Here is a 22,587-nt window from a genome sequence, read left to right on the forward strand (position 1 = left end):
CCTTCTCTTCAGTATTTGAGAGTCTGATCAGAATATGTCTTGGAGTGGGTTTATTTGGATTTATCTTATTTGGAGTTCACTGGGCATTTATGCTTTGTGTATTTATGTTGTGTAGGTTTGGAAAGTTTTCCCCAACAATTTCTTTGAATACTCTTTCTAGACCTTTATCCTTCTCTTCCCCTTCTGGGACACCAATGATTCTTAAATTTGGATGTTTTATTTTATCTATCATATCCTTGAGATCCATTTTGATTTTTTCAATTTTTTTCCCCATTCTTTCTTTTGTTCTTTCATTTTCATTCTTTGGTCCTCAAGGATGCTGAGTCATTGTTCAGCTTCCTCTAATCTTGTATTATGAGTATCCAGAGTCTTTTTAATTTGGCCAACAGTTTCTTTAATTTCCATAAGATCTTCTATTTTTTTATTTGCTCTTTCAATTTCTTCTTTATGCTCTTCTAGGGTCTTCTTTATGTCCTTTATATCCTGTGCCATGCTCTCATTGTTTGACTTTAGTTCTTTGATTAATTGTGCCAAGTACTGTGCTTCTTCTGATCTTTTGGTTTGGGTGTTTGGGTTTAGGTTCTCCATATTGTCTGGTTTTATCACATGCTTTAAGATTTTCTGTTGTTTTTGGCCTCTTGGCATTTGCTTTACCTGATAGGGTTCTTTCTGGACATAAGAAATACCGATCTCTAATTTATCAGATCTACAGCCTGGTGGCATACACTTTCTCTAACTGGTCAGCAGATGGCATCTGTGAGTCACCTATTCCCCTCAAGTCAGTTCTCCCCAACTTTGTGTTTGTGGTATGTGGGGATCTGATTCTTGTGGGGTTCAGTTGGTGCACTAAGTTTGGGTATGTTGTTGGTGCTGTCTGCCCTGAATGTGGAGTGTGAGTCTGGGTAGTTAGGGAGGCAGGGCAGCTTTAATAATCAAACCTCCCAGGTGTTCCCGGAGATTAAAGGCTGTTGCAATAGTTTAAGCCTTCATTTCAGTCTTGCCACAGATTGTCTCTGCCACTGACCCACAAGTCCTTGGTATTGGCGTAGGGTCCCTGGGGTTTCTGAGCGGGTCCCCCTTCCCAGCCGTGGTCTTCCAGGACCTCTGCTGAGGGAAGGCTGTGCCATGTCACAAGTGTGCACCAGCCCTCCAGGGAAGCCCTGGGCCACCAGGCCATGGAGGGGCGTTCCCAACCTGCTGTAAAGATGGTTGAATAGGGCGTGTTAATTTCCCCCTTTTCGCACAGCTCCGCCTTCCCAGCTCCGGGACAATTAGTTGTGGGTGTACTAAAGGGCCACTGTCCACAGCTGATATTGTGGCATGTGCGTGGTGCTATGGGAAACACTCCTTGTCACACTGAGTTTCTGTCACTGGCTCTGGGCTATAGCTCCAGCCCCAAGCAGGAGCGTTCCCAGCCCGCTGGAGAGATGGCTGCAAGGGGTGCGGTTTCTTTCTCCTTTTGGCACCCCTCTGCTCCCCTGGCCCTGAGACAATCAGCAGTGGGCTATTCTCCACGCCAGACACTGAGAGGTTGGCACAGCTGCTCCTGCCATGCTTCACTGCGTGGTTCTTACTGTTGTAAACACAGCTGCTCCTAGGTTTTTGTTTTTTTTTTAAAAAAAAGAACTAGTCCATCTCCAAATGCCAACCCACAGTTTCCCCACACTGCAGCATGGCCACTGGACTTTCAGCCGGCTCACTCACTTATTTCAGAATGCAGACTCCCAGTTTCACCAAATGCACAGTCCCTGCAGATTTAGCAGAACTTGTCTGGCTGGTGCATCGCTGGAACTGGTGTTCTGGGTCACTTTCTGGCTTTTATCTAGTATTTTTCATGGAGGTGTTTTTTTGCCCTGTCTCACCTAGCTGCCATCTAGGGTTCTCTCTCCATCCCTGTATTTTTAATGCAATTTTATTGAGATATAGTCAAGTATCATACAATCATCCAAAGTATACAACAATTGTTCACAGTATCATCATACAGCTGTGTATCACGGCTTTTTTTGATCACCTTTATTACTCCAAAAAATAAAAATAAAAATAAAAATAAAAGGAAAAACGAACACCCAAAACATCCCATACCCCTCCTCCTTCCTATTATTCAGTTACTTTTTGTCCCCATTTTTCTACTCATTTGTCCAAACACTGGGTAAAGGGAGTGTGTGAGCCATAAGGTTTTCACAACCACACAGTCACACCATATAAGCTATATAGTTATACAATCATCTTCAAGAATCAAGGATACTGGATTGCAATTCAAGAGTTTCAGATATTTCCTTCTAGCTATGATAATAGAGTATAAATTAAAAGGGGATATCTATATAATGCATAAGAATTACCTCTAGAATGACCTCTCAACTCCACTTGAAATCTCTCAGTCACTAAAACTATTTTGTGTCATTTCTCTTCCTCCTTTTGGTCCAGAAGGTTTTCTCAATCCTGCAATGCCAGGTCCAGGTTAATCCCTGGGAGTCATGTCCCACATTGCCAGGGAGATTTACACCCCCAGGAGTCATGTCCCATGTAGTGGGGAGGTCAGTGGGTTTGCCTGTAGAGTTGGCTTAGAGAGAGAGGCCACATATGAGCAACAAAAGAGGTTCTCTGGGGGTGACTCTCAGGCACAATTATAAGTAGGCTTAGCCTCTCCTTTGCAGAAACAAACTTCATAAATGCAAACCCCAAGATTGAGGGCTTGGCCGAATAAACTGGTAATCCCCAGTGCTTACAAGAATATCAGGAATTCCCCAGCTGGGGACATTTAATATTTCCAGATTTTCCCCTAGTCCCTCAAGGGGGCTTTGCAAATACTTTTTATTCTCCATCCAAATAACTCTGGAATGTATCGGGGCTTCACGCTAACCTGTACAAACCAACCAGATCTCACCCCCTACTCAAGGTTCCACGTAATTATGGTGTTTGAATAAATTGACCATACAAGTTAAATTATATAGTGTGCTATAAAGATTTTGCACCAAATAAACATCTCTTCCTTTGGTCCCATACAGAAGCCGAAGTTTTAAAACCCAGTTAATGTCATCCTCTACCCTTTTGTCTGATCTACCCCAGTCTCAACCAAGTCCATTTCATTCATATCTCTAATCAAAGTCTGATCTCCTTTTCAACCTCTTTAACAGTTGCTGCATGGGGCAATGCCAACACTCACAGCTGCTGAACTCTGGCTCTGAGTCCCAGGCACCATACAGGCCCCCAAAACTCCAGAAGCTGAAACCGGGTCACACACAAACAGCTCAGCATCTCAGAATTTAGAAATAACCATAACAATTCATGAATAGATAGGACTGCTCTAAGGGCTTACAATCTAGGAATCTTTACATAAGCCTTCCCCTGATAACCCATGTCCCAGATTTAATTCTCAGAGTTCTCACATTATTGTTAGTTCATATTAGTGAGGCATTATAATGTTTGTCTTTTCATTTCTGGCTTATTTCATTCAGCCTATTGCCCTCAAAATCCATTTATCTAATTGCATGCCTCACGCATTCATTCCTTCTTGCCACCACTCAATATTCCATTGTATGTATACACCACAGTTCACCATTCTATTTATCAGTTGATGTACCCTTAGGCCACCTATTTGTCATTGCACTCTCTGACCTCTCTATGAGCCTACAGGATATCTCCACAATGATAAAATGAAGATATCTTGAGTTTATTCTGTATAAAAAGGACTTGTTTTATTTTCGAACAAAGCTCTTCTTCTCACTGTCCCTATCTTGATTAACAATATTATCATCCTCTTAACAGTCATGAATACTACCACCACAAACAGTGTGCAGATGTCCACTTGTGTCCCTGCTCTCAGTTTCTCAAGTATACAACCAATAACAGGGTTGCAGGACCATATGTCAACCCCATACTTAGCTTCCTGTGGAACCACCACACTGCCCTCCAGATGGGCTGAACCATTCTATTTCCCCACCAACAGTGAATAGATACATCCCTCACTCCACATTTTCTCCAGCACTGTGTATCCCTCTGTTTATTTTTTAAACAGTTTTATTCAACACCATCCATCCTAAGTAAACACTGATTCCCAGTATACTCACATAGTTAAGCATTTACAACCAAAATCTATATGAGGACTTTTCCATTTCTTCCACAATGAAAGAGGAAGAGGAGAGAGTGAGTTTCAATTTGATGATCTTTCAAATCAATCAATGACTTTCCTGAGTAGGAGAAGAAGATGAGCAGGAGTCAATAAAGGTGAGGAGAAAGACCATCAGGTTTGGTGCAGTGATTGATCCCTAGAGAAGCTGGAACATTTAGGATAATTCTGAGTTGCACTGATGATGCTTTTGCCAATATCCTTTGGCTTAGCAATGGACTCTTTTATGACAATGCCCAGAATAAAACTGCCCTTCAATGTGTGGACAAAACCCAACCTATAGACACTGTACCTAGCTTGTTCTCTTCCCCTTGCAAACTTCAATATCCTTTTGCTCAAAAAGACCTGATCTTCAACTGCTGAAAGCCAAAGCAGCAGCAATAGTAAGGAAGTTCAGAACATGGTTTTTGGTACCAGGTAGGAATACCACCTCAGTTTGAATTCTGACTCTGCCAACTACCAGGTGAGTGAACTTAGTAAAGTTACTTTATGTTCTAAGTCCTGAATTTTCTGTAAAATGAGAATAATAATAACAAATTGGTTGTTGTAAGAGTTAAATGTTTCCAAAGGACCTAGCAAGCACTTGAGAAAATATTTAGTACACAATAAATATTTAGAACTAAATAAAATATTATTTGTCATTGCACCCTCTGACCTCTCTATGAGCCTGAGGGACATCTCCATAATGATAAAATGAAGATAACTTGAGTTTATTCGGTATAAGAAGGACTTCTTTTATTTCCAAACAAAGCTCCTCTTCTCACCGTCCCTATTTTGATTAACAATGTTATCATCCTCTTAACAATCTAGGCTTTGGCCTTTTAATTGTTTTTTTCCTATCCCGTAGGTATCCTCCCTCTTGCTCCTACCCAGCTAATCAATCTTATATCACTTACTCCTTTAAAACAATGGTATTCAAACTATCTGTAGTTTATAGACTCTTTTGACAATATCATGAACCCTTGAACGTTCTCCTTAGAGAAATGCAATCAGGTCAAAATTGTATGGACCATTTTAAAGGACAAACAGATCGCCCCCTCCCAATCCCATATTGGCACCCGTTAGGTGTTCAAGAATCCAAGTTTGAGAACCCCAGCTCTAAAATATTTTTCCAATCTAAATGATTCTTTCCATTTCTCCAGCCTCCACTCTAGTTTCAGGCCCTCATCATCTCTTGCCTGAATCCTCTCTGATCTCCATGATTCCATGAACATTATTCTCCACGATTCATCGTACTTAGGATCTACTCTGCTCCCAGAATTTTTCCCTCTAAAATAACACTTTCTTACTCAAATTATTTTGAAATTTTCGTTGTTGTTATACAGTGGTCCTCAAACTTTACTTTGCATAGTTAGCTGGAAAGTTTCTGAGTGTAGACCTTGGGTGGTTTCCAGGTATCTGTATGCTTTTTTAAAACTTCCTACGTGATTCTGACACCAGTAAGCCCAGTCCAAACATTAAAAAACACTCTAACCTGCCATGGTTACTTGAGGCTAATTTCCTCACTCATTGTTTTATTCGGTATGCTTTGTTTAAACTAGCCTTTGCAATTTTATAAGCTAGATTTGTTCCGAATTCCTCCTTTGCTTTGATTTTCCCTATAGTCTAGGAAATTCTCTTTACCCTGCCACCTTTTTTTGGAAACTACTTATTCTTTATTGCTCAATGCAAACGCTAACTCATCTACAAATTCTTTCCCAATTCTCCTCCTAAGAATGTTACCACACCCTCTTCCGATGCACTCCCATTATCCTTTCCAAATACTACTATTATAGCACATGGTATGCTTTTCCCATATTATTGTTGTTTTGTGTGCACTTCTTTTTCCTTCACTAGATTATATGATTCCTAAGAGCAGACCGATTTTATTTTCTCTGTATACCATCACAGCGCTCAACACAGGACCGTATAGTGGTAGATATTTTTAAAATGTTTACTGAATTGTCAAATTTGCTATTTTTAATATATGTGCCACATTTCTCAAAATACTGCATCTGTGTCTTCAGAATAGCAGAACTCACAATTATGGTACATAGGGAGCCTTATTTGTTACAGTGAGGTACAAGTGTGTGGGCTCAGGAGAGCCCCATGTGTGCATTTCTTCCCAGCACTGAAATCAGTGGTGTCTCTTTGGTGAGCTTGAAATTAGCCATCACCATGGTCTTTTGTGTGTCGGAATTTTTTTTTTTTTTTTCCGAGAAAGGTTTATCAGCTCCTTCTGGGAGCTGAAAACATTACATGATTCCGGTGTGTCCCACAGAATCCAATTTAATAGGAAAAACTCATTTAGCAATCATGAGAGCTCTGTTTGTAAGCAGAAGAGCTACATGTTGTCCAAAGCTCTGGAACTTCACTGCCCAGAATGGTCTGGAGTAGAAAATACAAAGCACAGATCTAGGATTCTGTTGGGCCTTCCACTTGGGAAGCAAGTGCTAAAATCCCTTCTGGTCCTTTATATTGCTGCCTATAAAGTGGAAAAATTAGTAACTTGCTCTATCTCTCTCAAAGAGCTTCATTGAAGAATAAATGAGGGAAGCTGTGTGGGAAGCATTTTTAAAATTGTAAACTGCATCAGAATGTGTCCTTCTTCCTACATCTGTGCTCTTAGATTCAATTTTATAAGAAAGAACCCAGACTATAAGAGAGTAACAGTTCTTCATTTATCTTTGCTTATCAATCTAAATCCACGAGCCATCAGTGCATGTTTTAAATGCTGCATTCATCACCATTTCCATCCTTACAAGACAAACCCACAACCATGTCAACCCGATTAAGGATTTTACAGCTTCTCCCAGAGATTTTTTTTTTTTTTTTGAGTAGTAGTTCCCTTTCCTTAGAACAACAAATATGAGAACAATATGATCTTTATCATAAACTTTATTTGAAGAACAGACATACTGTGTAACTTCCCTCCCTACTCCCCATAATACAGAAATAAATGGCATTGATTTGTGATTGACTTCAAAGTGAGTAAGTGAGCTTTAATGGGTTTGTAAAAGGGATTGAAATCAAGGCAATAAATTAAAAGCAAAATAAAAGAGTAAACAAGAAAGGATGTTTTACAACTTGGTTCCATTACGGTCTATGCTAACCAGATTAAAAAGTAATTGCCATGTCAAGAAAAATTACAGTGGCCTCTGCAAAATGAAAGAGCAGTGGGTGCTCTTTGTGTGCAGGGTGTAAAATAACAGATCGAAAGGAAAGAAAAGGAGAGCAGCGAGTGTGGGGAGAGGTCAGAATATTTGTTCCTGGCAGTCATTATGCTCTCTCTTCATAGAAATAGACATTATCATCAACACATGCTAATGAGCTGCCTGGTTTCAACTGAACTCTTTAATGTCCTCCATTATCTTTGCCAACATATCAGCAATATGTTTATGACTGCATGGTCTATCCATTTTAAATGTCTCTCATTCAATGACATTGAAAAGAGAGAACCTTCTCAATAATTTGGGGGGGTTGGGTTTTTTGATAGATATTTTCTTAAATAAAAAAAGGTCATATATGATCTAAAATAAGAATCCCTTGTAATTGGAGAGCCAAAAGCTGCTATAAAATAGCGAGATTACTTAAATAGATTGGATGCAGCTATCATCTCTCTGAGCCTTGATGATATGCCATGGAGCACTTAAGGAATTGAATGCAGTCCTTACAGAACCACAGCCCATTATCTCTGAGAATTCATAGATGGCTGGTGAGATGTCCAAAGAGTGGTAAAGGGCAGATGAAGTAGCAATTTCTTTAATAGGGTCTCCAGAATCCCTACAGTCTGAGAACCTATTCTAAAAAACAACCAAAAAGACACAGGTATCGAGACTCAAGATCAAGTACCTATCAATAAATCTGGTTACCAAAGAAATTGTGACTTAGAGTGCATACAGGGCATTCCACTGTGGGCAGTGTCGATGGTGACAAAATGGAATTAACCAAACTTCCCCATGGACACATCTATCCATTAATTGCGACTTCCCAGCTAGACACTTGGATGGGATGACTAGGAAAGTGAAAGTGGCCACACAAGGACTCTTACCAGATAATAAGAATGTTTTCCAGGGGTGCTAAGCTCAGCATTTCAAGGCCTGGAGAATCTTGACTGCTGAGAAAGCCTAAGGTATCAGAGACAAAAAGGGGGTTATGCCACTAAAAGAGGAGAATAGATCTGTTTGCCCTCTCATCACATGTTAAAAGAGGACTAACATTGGCTTTTATTGTGCATTTACCATAAGAATCTGTAATCCTGGCTAGATTGAGGTCAGAAAAAGATATAGGCAGATGTTCAGATAATTACAACAGTAAGATCACTCAATACTATTTACATTTAATATCCTTTTACAAATCCTTCCCTGAGTTGATCTGAGGTGGGGATGACATATTGATGACATTTAGAAGATCAATTGTTTCTCCAAGTTGTAAAATAGAGACTGAGTTTAAAAAAGGGTGCCTCTCCTTCATTTTCTAGTTTTCGTATTAAAAACAGTTCTCACAGGTGTTTAATATGCTTGCCTTTCTTTAGGGTTTGAATTCTTTCATAGCAGTGCTTTAAAAAGAGGAAGCATGGTTCAAAATGATTAAAAAACTTGGAAAGAATTTTATATCAAGTTGAAGAGTTGTTTATCTTCATTTCTATGATGCTCCTATTTTTAGTTTAACTATTTTAAGCAAGTTTTCTCAAGCAAGTTAGCCTAATGGCTTAGAGCTATTGCCAGCTAAACACCATATAGAGTTCTCAATTTTGAAACTATTACAAAATAAAACATAGAATAGAAAAAAAACTGATGATTCAGTTTAAAAGGGAACAGAATACGACCAGACAGAAGAAAATACAAATGGTCTTAAACACACTAACACTTGCCCAGATTCACTAAAATTAAAATAAAAGCAGAGTAAAAAACACATATCACGACAAAAATCCAAAAACTCGATAGCTTATTCAAGTTCTGAAGAAATGGAAATGCAGGGATATTAGGCAATTTCTAGAAAAACTAGAAAGTGCATATGCCTTGTAGAGTTTATAGTACAAAAATACTCATTCCTGAGTGATTGTGGATATTTTCAAAGAAATTCATTGTGTCATGTTGTAATATGCAAAGAACTAAAACAACATTTTTTGTTCATCAAGAGAGTACTAATAAAATAAATTATGGGAGATGCAAACAGTGGACTTCTATGCATCCATGGGAAAGAATGAGAATGTAAAAAATGATAATAAATCTACAAGATAAATTGATAAGAGCATAAAAAGCAAAGTGCAGAACAGTTTGTATAATAAATGATCTTTTGTGCACAAAAGAAAAAAAAACTCTATATTCTTTTTTGCTTGTATATACCCAGAAACTGAAAGGATACACAAATATTAATAGCAGTAATTACCTGGATAGGCAGAAGAAACAGGTAGGAGAGTATGCTTGACAGTTAGTTCTAGGAAGCATATTCTAAATGACAGCTATAAATCATTTTGCAATTTTTTCCTATGATGATTGGAAGGCAGAAACTTTGGGGAATTTTGAATGAATATTAATTTCTTCTTAACTCTGAAACTATTGGGGTTTGATACTTTGCTAAATTCAACCCAATTTTTCATTAGTTTCTACGTGTTCTTAAATTGACTCATTTGTTGCGGGAATTAAGGTTTCTCTAAAGAGCTAGATTCCAGCCCCTTATCAGTCTTTCATGAAGTCAATTGGATGCTCTTTCTAGACCAACATATGAGAGTACTAAATACAGTAGATGCATACCTTATTGATGAGGCTGTGTTCAGAAATCCATATAAAACCTTTGCCTTTGCAAGTGTGGTAATGTCAACATGGCTTTGTAGCTTTTCCCTGAGTCACATTTCCATTAGGCATCTCCTGTGTCCTGCACATATCCTTACACCACAAAGTAATCACCTTTGCAACTTCTGATAAACTTTTCTTTCTCCCGTGTTGATTACTTCCCAGTCTAAATTAGGTCATGCAGTCTATGCTCTCATAGCACCATCTACTTTTCCTTGGTAACACTTGCACGTCCAAAGTTATTTCTGTGATTTTTTGTTTAATGCTAAATCCCTGACTCCCCAAATATAAATCCCATAAATGCTAGCTTTGTTCTTTGCTATATTCTCTGCGCCTAACCCAATGTAGGGCAATCAATACATGTTCAATTAATGCAAGCATATTCTAGATAAACCCCTTTTAAATTTTATTTTGTTTTTTCTCTAAATAAGCCTATTCTTTTTATCATTTATATCATAATGAGAAGAGAATGGCAAAACCCAGAATGGCTTTTGTTTCAGGCAGACCTGAGTTAGTCTTAGCATTAGCACTTTCTATTTGTATGCCCTTGGGCTATTTATTTGACATTCCTAATCTACTCAGTTGTTTTCCTTATAAAATGGAAAAAAAATAGCAAGTGTTTAACTTATAGGGCAATTTTGAATATTGAATGAGATCAAGAATCCAAAGGACTTAGCACAATGCCTGGCACCGGCTCATTGTAACTTATTTTTCCTAAGCTACAGAGCTTGGCAGTTGGTTTCACTCACTCACTAGCTAAGTCATTATTCCTAAGCATTGTCACTAAGCTTATATGATTCAAATATAGTACACAGCAAATTAACAAATTCTTCGGTGGTACCTTTGACCCCTCCCTCTCCAAAATTACCAAAATCAAGAATAGTAAATCTATACATGTAAAGGATTGCTTATAACTCATTTAGCTTCTAATCTACCTACTCAGGCACTTATTCGTGATTATATCTGAAGACGTGTGATTCCAAATGAACGTTTTCAACACCTGCAGTGAGAATTTTCTATGTGGAAAAATTATTATTCTGCAAGGGATCAACTGTATGTATTTCCTTTATTAAAGTTCAACTACAGCATTTCAGAAATAAATATTCAATATAATTCTCCATTAGAGTAAATAAAAATGGACTGTTATTTTACTACTAATATTTGCATTGACCCTTTCCAGGAAATCATAAAATCTGTGTCAATAAAAGAGATAAAATCCAGCTCTATGTTTTTGTGAGTCTGTGAATTTTCTCCTGCAAACATTCTTTCTCATAAAGCAAGATCTAACCAAAGCTGACAATGCAAGAAGATAAAATTTTAAAAGGTGGTTGTTTTAGTTTTCTAGCTGTTAAAACAAAATACCATACAATGGGTGGATTTAACAACAGGAATTTATTTGACTCATGGTTTCAGAAGTTAAAAGGCTTGCTTCCTCCCAGGATCGGGGCTGGTATCTTCTGGTTGGCTGGCAATTTTTGTAGTTCCTTGGCTTTTCTGTCACATAGCAATGCACATGGTGGCATCTTCTTCCTCCTCCAGGTTCCATTGACTTCCGGTTTCTGACTACTCACTATGGCTTCTCTCCCATCTGATTTTCACTCTGTTTATAAAGGACTCCAATAACCCAGGTTAAAACTCAACCTGATTCAGTTGGGCCACATCTTAACTTCAGTAACATCTTGAGGAGATCTTATTTACAATGGGTCCACACCTACTAGATTATGGACAAAGACCAAGAGCATGTCCAAACTGGGGTACACAATTCAATCCACCACAGTGGTTAAAATCAGAGACTGTGGAATAGGCTATTCAATCCCAGCTCTGCTATTCACCGCTTTCAGTTGAGCAATCTTGAGCACATTGCTTAATGGCTCTGTGCCTCAGTTTCTTTATCTGCAAAACGAAGATAATGTGGAGCTCCTTGGATTGCTGATTAAAAGATGCAAAGCACCTAGAAGACTCCCTGGTGTAGAATGCTAAGTGTAGGCTCTTAGGCTCTTTTTTTTTTCCCCTGACAACGTGTCTTTACTTTTAAGTGATTACCAGAACATTAAGCAATAATGGGCAATGTAACAAGTTCTTGAATTCTATCTAGTAATTGTTATTAAGAGAAACTAAAAGCAGCCCAAACAATTATTCTAGTATTCTTTGTTCTAACTCTTAGCCAGAAAGGACTACGTCAAGGCTGGCTGCTGCTTCACGCAGGTTACAAATGACTATTTACTACTTTTTCATAGGTAAAGCCCCTGACCTTTAAGAAAGCCTTAGGGAAATAAAATATTTAACCCCTTTCTTTCTTCAAATAAGTGTTGTTTGGTACTAGATCTAAGAAAGAAAAAGTCAATATTGCCATATATGTAGCTTGAGTTAAATGACACAGGAAAACAGACAACATGTACCCATTACATTTATAAGAAATATGAGGTAAAAAAGATGGAATCTTTGGAGAAGCTCTAAGTCTGTACAACGAAGCTAGGTTTGCTACTCTCCAAAAAGTGAAAGGACCTACTATTTAACATACAGAAATAATTTAGCAGCTTTCCACAAGAATGTAACTCTAGCTTTGCTAAAGCTTCATATTCTATGTGAGGGCATCTAAAATGCCAATCCATGGAGCAGGCACTCCTTCTCCCCTATCCATCTATGCGGTAGTTTTCATGGATTTCTGGCCGGATGTCACAGACACAGGCCAAGAGTTTATCCAGGACTTCCTCCCTGTGCTGCTGGAAGTAGGTCTGGAGGATGGTCATCTTCCCTGGGTCTCCTTCTCCACTTCAGTGCTACAACTGCTGTGGGATCCTAGAGTCGCAGCTTTCTTGGCCTTGAACTCTTTCTCCCTCTGCAGGCGGTACTGCTCAATCCCAGCCTGAGCTTTTTCTTTGGCCTGCTTCAGCCTCCGGTTCTTTCACTTGAGAGCCTCGGAGACCTACTCAGCGGCTTGCTTCTCAGCCTGCCGCAGCTGCTAGATGCCCTGAGACTGACAGGCCGTGGCGGTGGCAGAGGCAGCCTAAGGGTAGGCTCTTATTAATTTCATATGAGAAGAGTATTATGATCTTCCTTGCTTTTGTAGATTGGCTATTGAAGCTAAATTTAAACATCCTGGAATTGGCAAGCATGATCTGAACCCAGTTCTTCCAACTCCAAAGTTCACAGGTTTTTTGTACCAGTTGTTCCTCAGTGTAAGGCATGCATTCTCATGGAGGTGATGTCACCCCAGAGAGGGCAAAAATTGATTCTTGGGAAGGAACAAAGAATTCTTAATTAGTACAATGATCTGTGGGCTTGAGAATGTCTATAGTACATAAACAGATATACAGGTATATCTGTTATTAAACTTTCACAGGGAGGGGTCAATTAGAGAAAAGTGACTAAAAATGTTCCTTCTTGGGAAAATAATAATAATTTTTAAAGGGGTTAAGAAACTCTTCTCTAAGGGTAGAATGGGGTCACCTGTATCAGAGTCTCCTGTACCCATTGAGAACACAGATTTCCAGGCCCACTCCTCCACACTCTACCCTTTACCCCCCACCTCTGTGACAATTTCCCAGGCTGGGACCTGGGAATCTGCATGATACTGAGCTAAATGATTCTTATGCACATTTCAGTTTGAGACCCCTAGCCTGTATGCAGGCTTTCTGAGCTCTACCAGCTCCCACACAACACACCAAACAGGGCTCACCTTCTCACTGCCCCTTGCTAAGGCTCAAACTGTTCTAGCTGATTATGAGAATGAGGGTGGCAAACCCCAAATGGTTGTGTCATGACCATGAGCTTTAGCCTTGCCATTCAGTAGACTGATGTGTTTCATCATCTTCGAAGTAAAAGATAGAGTTTGAGGAATGTGTAGTCCAAATGAATTCAGCCCTGGAACAACAGAGGAGATACAGCTACATTAAGCAACAGCAATGACAAAAACAAACAAACAAACAAAAAACAAAAAAAAGATGCTTCTGCCATTTTCCTTGTTTAGCACCAAGTCTGAGGTCAACTCGTTTTTACTGCCCAGCTTTTCACACTGACCTTTTGAAAGTATGTTACAAAAGTTAAGTTCTGTGAAAAAGAACATACTCTATTTAAAAGAGGGGCACAGGTGTCAGTGGACCAGGCAGACAAATCTACAGGGAACCTGCAAGGGGATGACAAGGGGCTGTTTGCCTTTTCTGAGGGACAACATGGCTTGTGGTCACTGGCCCAGACTTGGAACACAGGAGACGGGTTTAAGTCATGGCTCTGCCATAACTACCTGGGGGACCCTGGGCAAGTCCCCTTAATCTCTCTGGGTCTCAGTTTTCACACATGTGAAGGAATTGGACCAGGTCTCAAAGAGCTCTAAATTCTGTCCTTTCAAATTGTTCATTCAAGGACTAGACACATTCTTGACAGGGAAGGGAGATTGGAGCAATTCGTTAGTGAGGGAGAGGTTATTCTTTTGGAGAGCTAGAAAATTATCAGGTGACTTGTTTTTTCTTCTTTAGAGTTTTCACAGATTGGACGAAAATAAGAAAGGACTGTTGCAGAGACCATGGGCTGCTGGGAAGATGAAGCTACATCCTCTTAATCACTGAAAGTTAGTCAGGGCCCCGAGTGGGTGGTGAGGTGGTCTAGACATATTATTGGATGCAGAAGGCTGAAAAAGACCCAGAGGCCCAATCATACCTCATAGCAAAGCATGTGCTGTATAATGGTTTATTTTGTTTTCCCCATCTGTCCTTTCTGGAGGACTAGGAATGTTTTTTCACTGTGACTGAACCAGCTCTCAGCATCCCTGAGGCCAGTTCCCACATTTAAAACTTTCTGAAAAACATATATGTATTTTCAGATCTAGGCATTAGGAAAACTTTGCTTTCTCTAGAAGCCAGATATATTTTTCCCTTATGTGCGATGCAAAATTATGTAGGTGATCATTCTTCCTTCTGGGCTTTAATCATCAGGAAGATGGGGCCGGTCCTGCATGTCAGCTTTAGCTGTGTAGGACTTAGGCGTGCACATCTACAACGTGATTCCAGCCCCTTCCAAGGCCCCGTTCTCCAACCCTGACACTTTGTGTGGTCCTCTCCTGAGCCACTTGCCAGATGCAGAAAGCACATAAAATCTATTCCTGCATCCCCCTTTGGATATTTGCTTGTCCTCTTGCTTGTTCACATAGTTTGTTTTCCCTAGTTGCATCTTCCTGCCACTTCTAGCCACACTGTCCACTCAATTCTGCTTCTTGACCTTCTCTTTGGTGTTAATGACTGTGATAGGTTGAATTATGTTCCCCAACAGACACATGTTCTTAATTTTAATCCATATCCCTGTGGGTGTGAACACATTGTTCCTAGAACATCTTGAATATGTTCTCTTTTTGCTAAGGGGTGGCCCAACTCCCTGAGGGTTGGTCTTAATCCGTATTACTGGAGGTCTTATAAAGAGAAGAAACTGGATGCCAGAGGTAGGAGAAGAACACAGGAAGAAGCCAGAAGTCAGCAGAAGCCTGAAGACTGGGTGCAAGAGGAGGGCATTGCCATGTGACAGGATGCAGAGCTGCAAGCCAAGGACCCCCAGGGACAGCTGGCAGCCAGCACCAGAATGCTGGGAGAAAGCAGGCTTTGCCAATATCTTGATTTTGGACTTCTTCTAACTTCAAAACTGGGAGCTGATAAATTCGTGTTGTTTAAACCAAAACCAGTTTCTGGTATTTGTGACAGGAGCTCTGGCAAACTAAGAAAGTGACCCAGCAAAATTCTCAGTGGCAGTCTACCACCCTCACCAGCCAGGCTAGCACTCATCCCCAGAACCTGCCAGGAGAGGTGGGTGCAGAAATGTCTTATCAATATTTTGCCCAATAATGATTTTTATCTGTTGATATTTTCCCATGTTAAAATATATATCCATATTATCCCCCCAAATCTTTGGTAAAATAAGATGGAGCATAAATAAACAAAATTTAAAATATTTTTTAACCTTATATGAAGGAAATTTTCAAATATATATACAAAGTAGAATTCCCATGTACCCAAATGCAGATTCAATAATTAGCAACTCATGGTCAATTTTGTTCCATCTTTGTCATCCATTCCCCCACCCTATGTTATTTTGAGCCAACCTTACTCATTGTACCATTTTATCTGTAAATATTTTGCCATGCATTTCTAAAGAGATATACTTACTAAAAATTATTTTTAATACTGGCTTGCCTGGAAAAATGCACTGGGAAGGGCTTAGGTAGAAATTGAGGCTTTCTTCTTCTCTCTCACCTCACCTCCCCCTCCTGCTCTGTGTGGCAGGATTGGTGCAGATGGTGCCAAGCCTAAGAAAAGACAGCAACACTGCTTCACATAAGAGAGAGTGACTATCCAGAAGAGAGGAGAGAAGTGAGGTAAAGGCAAGAGGAAAGAAGAGATGGATCAAAGAGAAGGGGAAAGTTACGGACTGAATATATGCTTTACTGGTAAACCTTAGAATATTTAGTAAAAATTTATTAAATAGAAAAATCTTTGCTGCGAGTTATTTTGTTATTGTTGTAGTAGAAACCAAAGAAAGAACTTGATTTCTCTTTGAAGAAGTTCTATTGGGGAAGAATAGCAACTCAAGAGGCAAACAGAGCCTTAGAGACAGAGGAGGCCAGAAGAATATACCTGCAGAACTTTTATAGAGTTTTGGACTCCTGTGGGCTGTGCGGTAGAAAGTCAAAGCAACTTCAGGTAGATCTCATTTGACATGGAGGTCTCCCAGAAGGGTCCTGGGTTAATGTATGATGTCTAATTACACCTAGCTTTTCCTGTCTCTTTGAGTAATGCTCTTTTGTGGTATTACATCATGTTCTTCAAGGGTTTTGCTCAATGTTTTAATAAAGAGATGTTGTTTTGTTTTTTAGGAAACATCATGCTTCCATTGGTTTCTCTAAATTAATTCCCATCAGTTACAGCATCAAGCATCATAAGCAAAGCTGAACTACCCATGAGCAAGATGATTACACTAACTAAAAGCTAAGCACTTAGAAAAAATGGGTATCTCTAATAGTGCTGTAAATCCAAATCAATAAGGTGATTGTATATACACTACACAACAACCCATTTTCAGATGAGACAGATTCTATGACCGACGTAAGCTACAATGGAAAGATGCTCAACAGAGTAAGTACTTAAGCTATGGGGAGGGAAAGGGCCTCAAGAATTCATGTTGGCCAAACCATATGGATTTAACATAGTTCTTGTCTTCATGTGTGGGGGATAGAATTGGAGTTCTTTGCGTTGTCTTTAAAACTGCCTCCCTTTTATTTCCCCTGGTCTCCTTTCATTTTCTGGTTTCTTACAGTCTGATATCCTGAGACTGCCTGGCTTAGATCTGGATCTCTCACTCGCAGGCATTTGCACTCATTTAATTAATTGACCTGGTGAGTGCTACTCAAAATACAGGACGGCTCTCACTTTCCTATTAGATAATTGCACACTGCCACAATGACACCGTGAAGTTCATCGTTCAGGAGATTATATATTAAGGGTGGAAACTCCCAATGAATAATGATATATACATTTGGAACCCACTTATCTTTGTATCACTTGAAAACACAAAGAACTGCAACCCAAAAAAATAAAGTCTTTTCATGCCTGTTGTTGCCATTCACTGACCTGTTAGTTAGTGGTTCCCATAAAGGAGCCATTTATGATGGGGAGCCCAGCAACCCACGGGAGTTTTATGTCAGAAGGAACCTCATAAGCCTTTCATACTTGAATTTAGCATTACTGAAGGGCATATTAACAACAGTAAATCTTGGCCCCAGTGACTTCGTGGCATCTCAATAAAAGAGTGTAAAAGATTTTTTCAGAACGCAAGTAAAAACTGATCAGAGCCCATTAAAAGAAAATTCCACCACAACTCCATTTTTATTGTCTGAAGCTTTTTTTCCTGGCATGTTAACCATTAACTAAATGAATCTATTTCAAATATTAGACAATTCTATTCACACCAAAGAGTCCATTCTTACATAAAACATAAATTGAAATCATCTTATGTTTAATAGAAACAGACATGTATTTAAAATGAGAAGTGGTAGGAGTAGAAAACCTATAAAAATGGATTTTATTTTTATAGGAAGTAGAAGGAATAGAAAGTCATTTTTAAAGGAATTGCCTAATTGATAGGAATCTGGGTGATTTTATTCACTTCTTTACACTTATCCGAAGTGTCCAATTTTTCTCCAATAAATATTTTATTCTTATAATTAGAAAAATGTCTAACAGTGGGCAAATCATTATAAATTTATTTAATGAACATGGAGTTGAGGCAATAGGGTTTCACTGTATGAGTCAGATATTGCTTCTCAGCTGGTTAGGAGGATGCATCATAAAAACATCCCCACAGTACTTAGAGAACAGTCAGCTATAGTACCTCACTGAGCCTATTTCCTTGTATGTAAAATGAGGCAAATAAGGATACCAACCCAGTAGGGTTGTGAGGATTAAATGATAATCTCTGAAGAGTATTTAGCACAAAGTCTCGCACAGAATAAACATCCACTATAGCTTAGTTATTATTAGCAATTCCATTAATAAAAGAGCCCAAATCTGTTTATTCTTCCTGCTTCTGGCTTAGACAACTTTCTTTTATTAGGGTATGTTTGTAAATAGCTAATCTCATCCTAACTTTTTTCAGATCATACAATCCTTTGCTTGAAGTTCTATAGAACACAGCCCTCTTCTGCGTGAAGATTCAATGATCTCATGGGAGAAGCTGAAGAAGTACAGGTCTGGAAGGAAACTTAGAAAACAAGGGTAAGTGGCAAAGTGGCAAAGGAGTCTATGAATGGCAGGTGCCTCTAAATCCCATTGGGGAACTGGGTTCCCGCAGGTCTGCAGGGCAGGCAGCAAGGGAGAAAAGCAGTATGGGAGGGAGGAGACTGAAGACAAAGTGGAACCCATGGCGTTAGCCTCAACCAGGAAGGTGACCTGCAGAAGAAGCTGAAGACCTTCCCCCTGGAGCTGTACATGCACTTGAACCAGGCCTCAGAGAGGCTGAAGGAGTGAGTAGATGAGAGGAGTTAGGGGGGTTGGGGGCCCAGCTGCTCCCCTCTGCCAGCAAGGTGAGCCAGCAAAGCAGCACAGCAACCAGGGTCTTCAATAGCACCCGACACCCTACCTTGACCTTCGGAGAGCCACGGCGGCTACCTTCCTTCCACCATCCCAACCTTACGCACATCCCCGTTGTGGCTCACCTTTACTCAGAGTCGTGCAGGGAAGGGCATTCAGGGATACACGGTTCCAGTTGGCTCACCTTTACTCAGAGTCGTGCAGGGAAGGGCATTCAGGGATACACGGTTCCAGTTAGCTAAGTCAACACGCTACAAAACTGTCACAGGTGGCCTTCTATTTAGATGCAGGTCTTTGTGGGCAGAATGCTAATTTTGATCCAAATTCTAAAACCTTTGGCTCTGAATTGAACTGGCAAGATAGAATTGCTCCTTTTCTTCTTTTCAAGGGAATCGCCTTAGATGCACTGAAATCTACGTATAATCTGTTGCATCTTTCTGAAATTTCTCAACACGTCAGCAGAGAGAACTAAACGTTTGGGGGATAAACTATAAGGGCAGGTAGTTCTACTCATTTCCCTGTGTCAGTGTTCCTCAAACAGAATCTCCTGGAGGTGATTCCTGGGCCCCCACAACAGTGGTTCTGATCTAGTTATCTGGGGTGGGGCCCAGGAATTTGCATTTCTATCAAGTTCCCAGGTCTTGCTGATGCAGGGGTTCTGACTTAATGCCAATACCCCAAATCAGTGTTTGAGAACCACATCTGAATCACCTGTGGAACTTTATAAAATTTGGCTATTTGTGCTCCCTCCACATGACTGAGTCAGTTTCTTGGTTTAGGGTGGAGGGTGTGCTTTTTTTTTTTTTTTTTTTTTGGATAAAGTTTTACAAGTGTTTATAATGTACACACCTGTTTAAAAACCACAGTTTCAGAATTTACACATAGATTATTTCCAGGATGTTCATAGCTATTATCAGAACAAAAGAAGGGGAGCGTTAGTTTCTGTGGTCAAATTTGGTGTGAAACACAGAATTAAACAATGTTGAACTCATTTCTATGCAGGCTATATCTATAGCTGATACTTATATATCAGTTGCTCTGGATCAGGCATTGTGAACAATGAATTAACCCTCACAGCAAGCCTATGATGATGGTATTATCACTTTCATTCCCACTTTACAGATGAGAACACTGAGGTGTGGAGAGGTTAATAACATGTCCCAGTTCATAGAGATAGCGAGTAGAAGAACCAGGATAAAACCCAGGCACTTGGGCTCCAACATCTGAGCTCTCAGCCACCATGCTGTACTGATTTTCCCAAGCTTTGAGCAGACTGCTGGCCACTGGGAATCTCTAAAAGTAGCATGCAGCATTTTCCAACTTATTTGATTATGGACCATTCGTTCCACCTCCCGCCCCCTTTTTGTTCCAGAGGAACTTTTAGAAGTTGTGTACCCTGGAACACACTCTGGGAAACACTGCTTTAGAAACTCTAAAATCCATTCTTGGATTAAATGAAATTAGCTGAGGGTTGCTTACCCAGGCAACGCCCTATCAGTCTTGTATAAAACTCTTTTACCTGATCATTGGGCGCTGGTGAGGAGTCATTAGCTTAAATCGTGAGCTACAATGAAAAATTAACCCAATGGAAAACATGGCAATGTTTGTTGCAAGATTTTTTTTTTTTTTTTTTTTTTTTTTTTTGTATATCTCGCTGTGTCCCAGTTGTAGCTCTAGACTGGATGTAAGAAATAAATGTGACTTTCTAATCGTGAGCAGCTGACTTGTCTTTATCTCAGGGATACCATGAATAACATAACTGATCATGTTTTCCTCCTTGATTTTGCTACAGGAAAATCAGGGTCCACCCTTACAAAGATATTTAAGGCACTTATTAATAATGATAATACTACAAAAAAGACCTTTCAAATCAGAGACCAAAAATTGCTAGGGGAGGGGGCAGTGAGGGTAGAGAGGGTTGATAGAAACTTTATCTCAAAAAACCAAGTTAAACTGATAAAAAAGTTTATTTTATCTAATATTTAACATGTTTGGCAAGTATAAATTAATTTAAAAGATGAAAAATGAATCTTGGATTGATATTTGATTTTTTTCTGATACAATTATGTGATAGTGTAGAAAGCCGTCCTTCACATTTGACTTTCACTGTAAGACCCAGAAGGTCATTTTTTTTGCAGAAATATTCAAAAGCTTCATCTATTTTCCCAAGGGCCATCTAAATCCTTTGATATTCAAATCCTTTGCTTTTGAAGCATATACCATTAGTATCTTCCCCATCCATTTCCCCTTATTTAGTGGTTAACTAGTCTAACTGTAAGATCCTTACTTGCCACTAGATTGTGATTCAAACATTATCCGATCTGACTTTCATCTACTTCATGAAGTCCTGCATCTTTTACAGGATTTACAATTTCACTATACAAGGCCTTGTACAAATTGTGTTTGCTTTTGTACAATTACGATAGTCAGGGAAAGTGACAAAGAATTCAACCAGAAAGGGTAGATGCCAGGGATAAGAAAAGAGCCATTTTCAAACTTGACATTCATTAGTGAATATTTTCCTTATGACTCTTGCTTTCCTTAAACAGCCCTTGTAACTTCTGACACTCAATTAATGAATTCAGATCATAGATCATAAGGACCCCCTCTATGGAAAATTTCATGGTATGCATTTTTGTGGATTGACTCCATCCATGTCTTCATTTATGAACTTACCCTTGCATTCCCTTTGTTTTATCTTTCTCAACTACTTCTAATTTCTGTTTTTTTTTTTTTCTTTGCTTTATTTTTGTACCTAGGTGAGCAAAAACATAGAACATTTGGAAGGGGTAAAAGTGGAATAAGGGGAATAAGTTAGTAAATATTACACATTTCACATCATCTTTGTTTGTGCTTTTGTTTAGCGTCACATTGTCCAAGGATTTTGAATGACACCTTTCACATTGCACATTGCACAGCCTTTGAACCATGACATATTGATCCAGCACCATTCAAGTTTTATGCCTGCCAGTTAAGCATTATGACACTTGCCTTAAGAGCACGTCTGAACTCTCATCCTTCTGCTTCTGTTTTCCAAATATTTACATGGATCTTTATATTATTCAAATGCAAGATAGGTCCAGCTGTCAGCAGTTGGGACATCCATATCTAGAGGAAATGAAGTGTAAAATGACTAGCTCTAGTTCTTTGTCCACAAGGCAAGTGAGAAACATTTTAACAGATATATGTAATCCTCACAGCTAATTATGATTTTTCTCATTTCAATTTTAATTATTATTTTTTTTAATCCACACTTTCTTTCATCCCTCATGGCATTTTCATTGTCATTAAAAGTCTACTCTATTGTGTGAATCCTCTATTCATATTCATGAGGTCAGGACCATTCAACCACGGTAATCGAGCTGTCTGATTGGTTGAGCATCCCACAGTGGTTTAGAGTGATACTGATTAACAAAAGGCATCACCAAAGCCTCTGCCACGATAAGAAGGATAATTATGTAGGACCCTAAACGGGGACTCCAATCATTTGACAATGCCCATTGGACTTGCATAATATTAGTATATTATCTATCATCCCACTATGATTAAGTAGTATTTAACTATTGTTTTTTATGGGGATTATCCCCAATAAATATGTCTCATGCATACCAACTCAACA

At 39.3% G+C, this 22,587-nt stretch overlaps 1 pseudogene; it reads right to left on the reverse strand.

The window, feature by feature from the left end:
• Nucleotides 1-12,533: 12,533 nt before the first annotated feature.
• Nucleotides 12,534-19,077, reverse strand: LOC119543838 (annotated as a pseudogene).
• Nucleotides 19,078-22,587: the final 3,510 nt, after the last annotated feature.

This window comes from Choloepus didactylus, chromosome 9 (genome assembly GCF_015220235.1).
Source record: "Choloepus didactylus isolate mChoDid1 chromosome 9, mChoDid1.pri, whole genome shotgun sequence".
Lineage (NCBI taxonomy): Eukaryota > Metazoa > Chordata > Mammalia > Pilosa > Megalonychidae > Choloepus > Choloepus didactylus.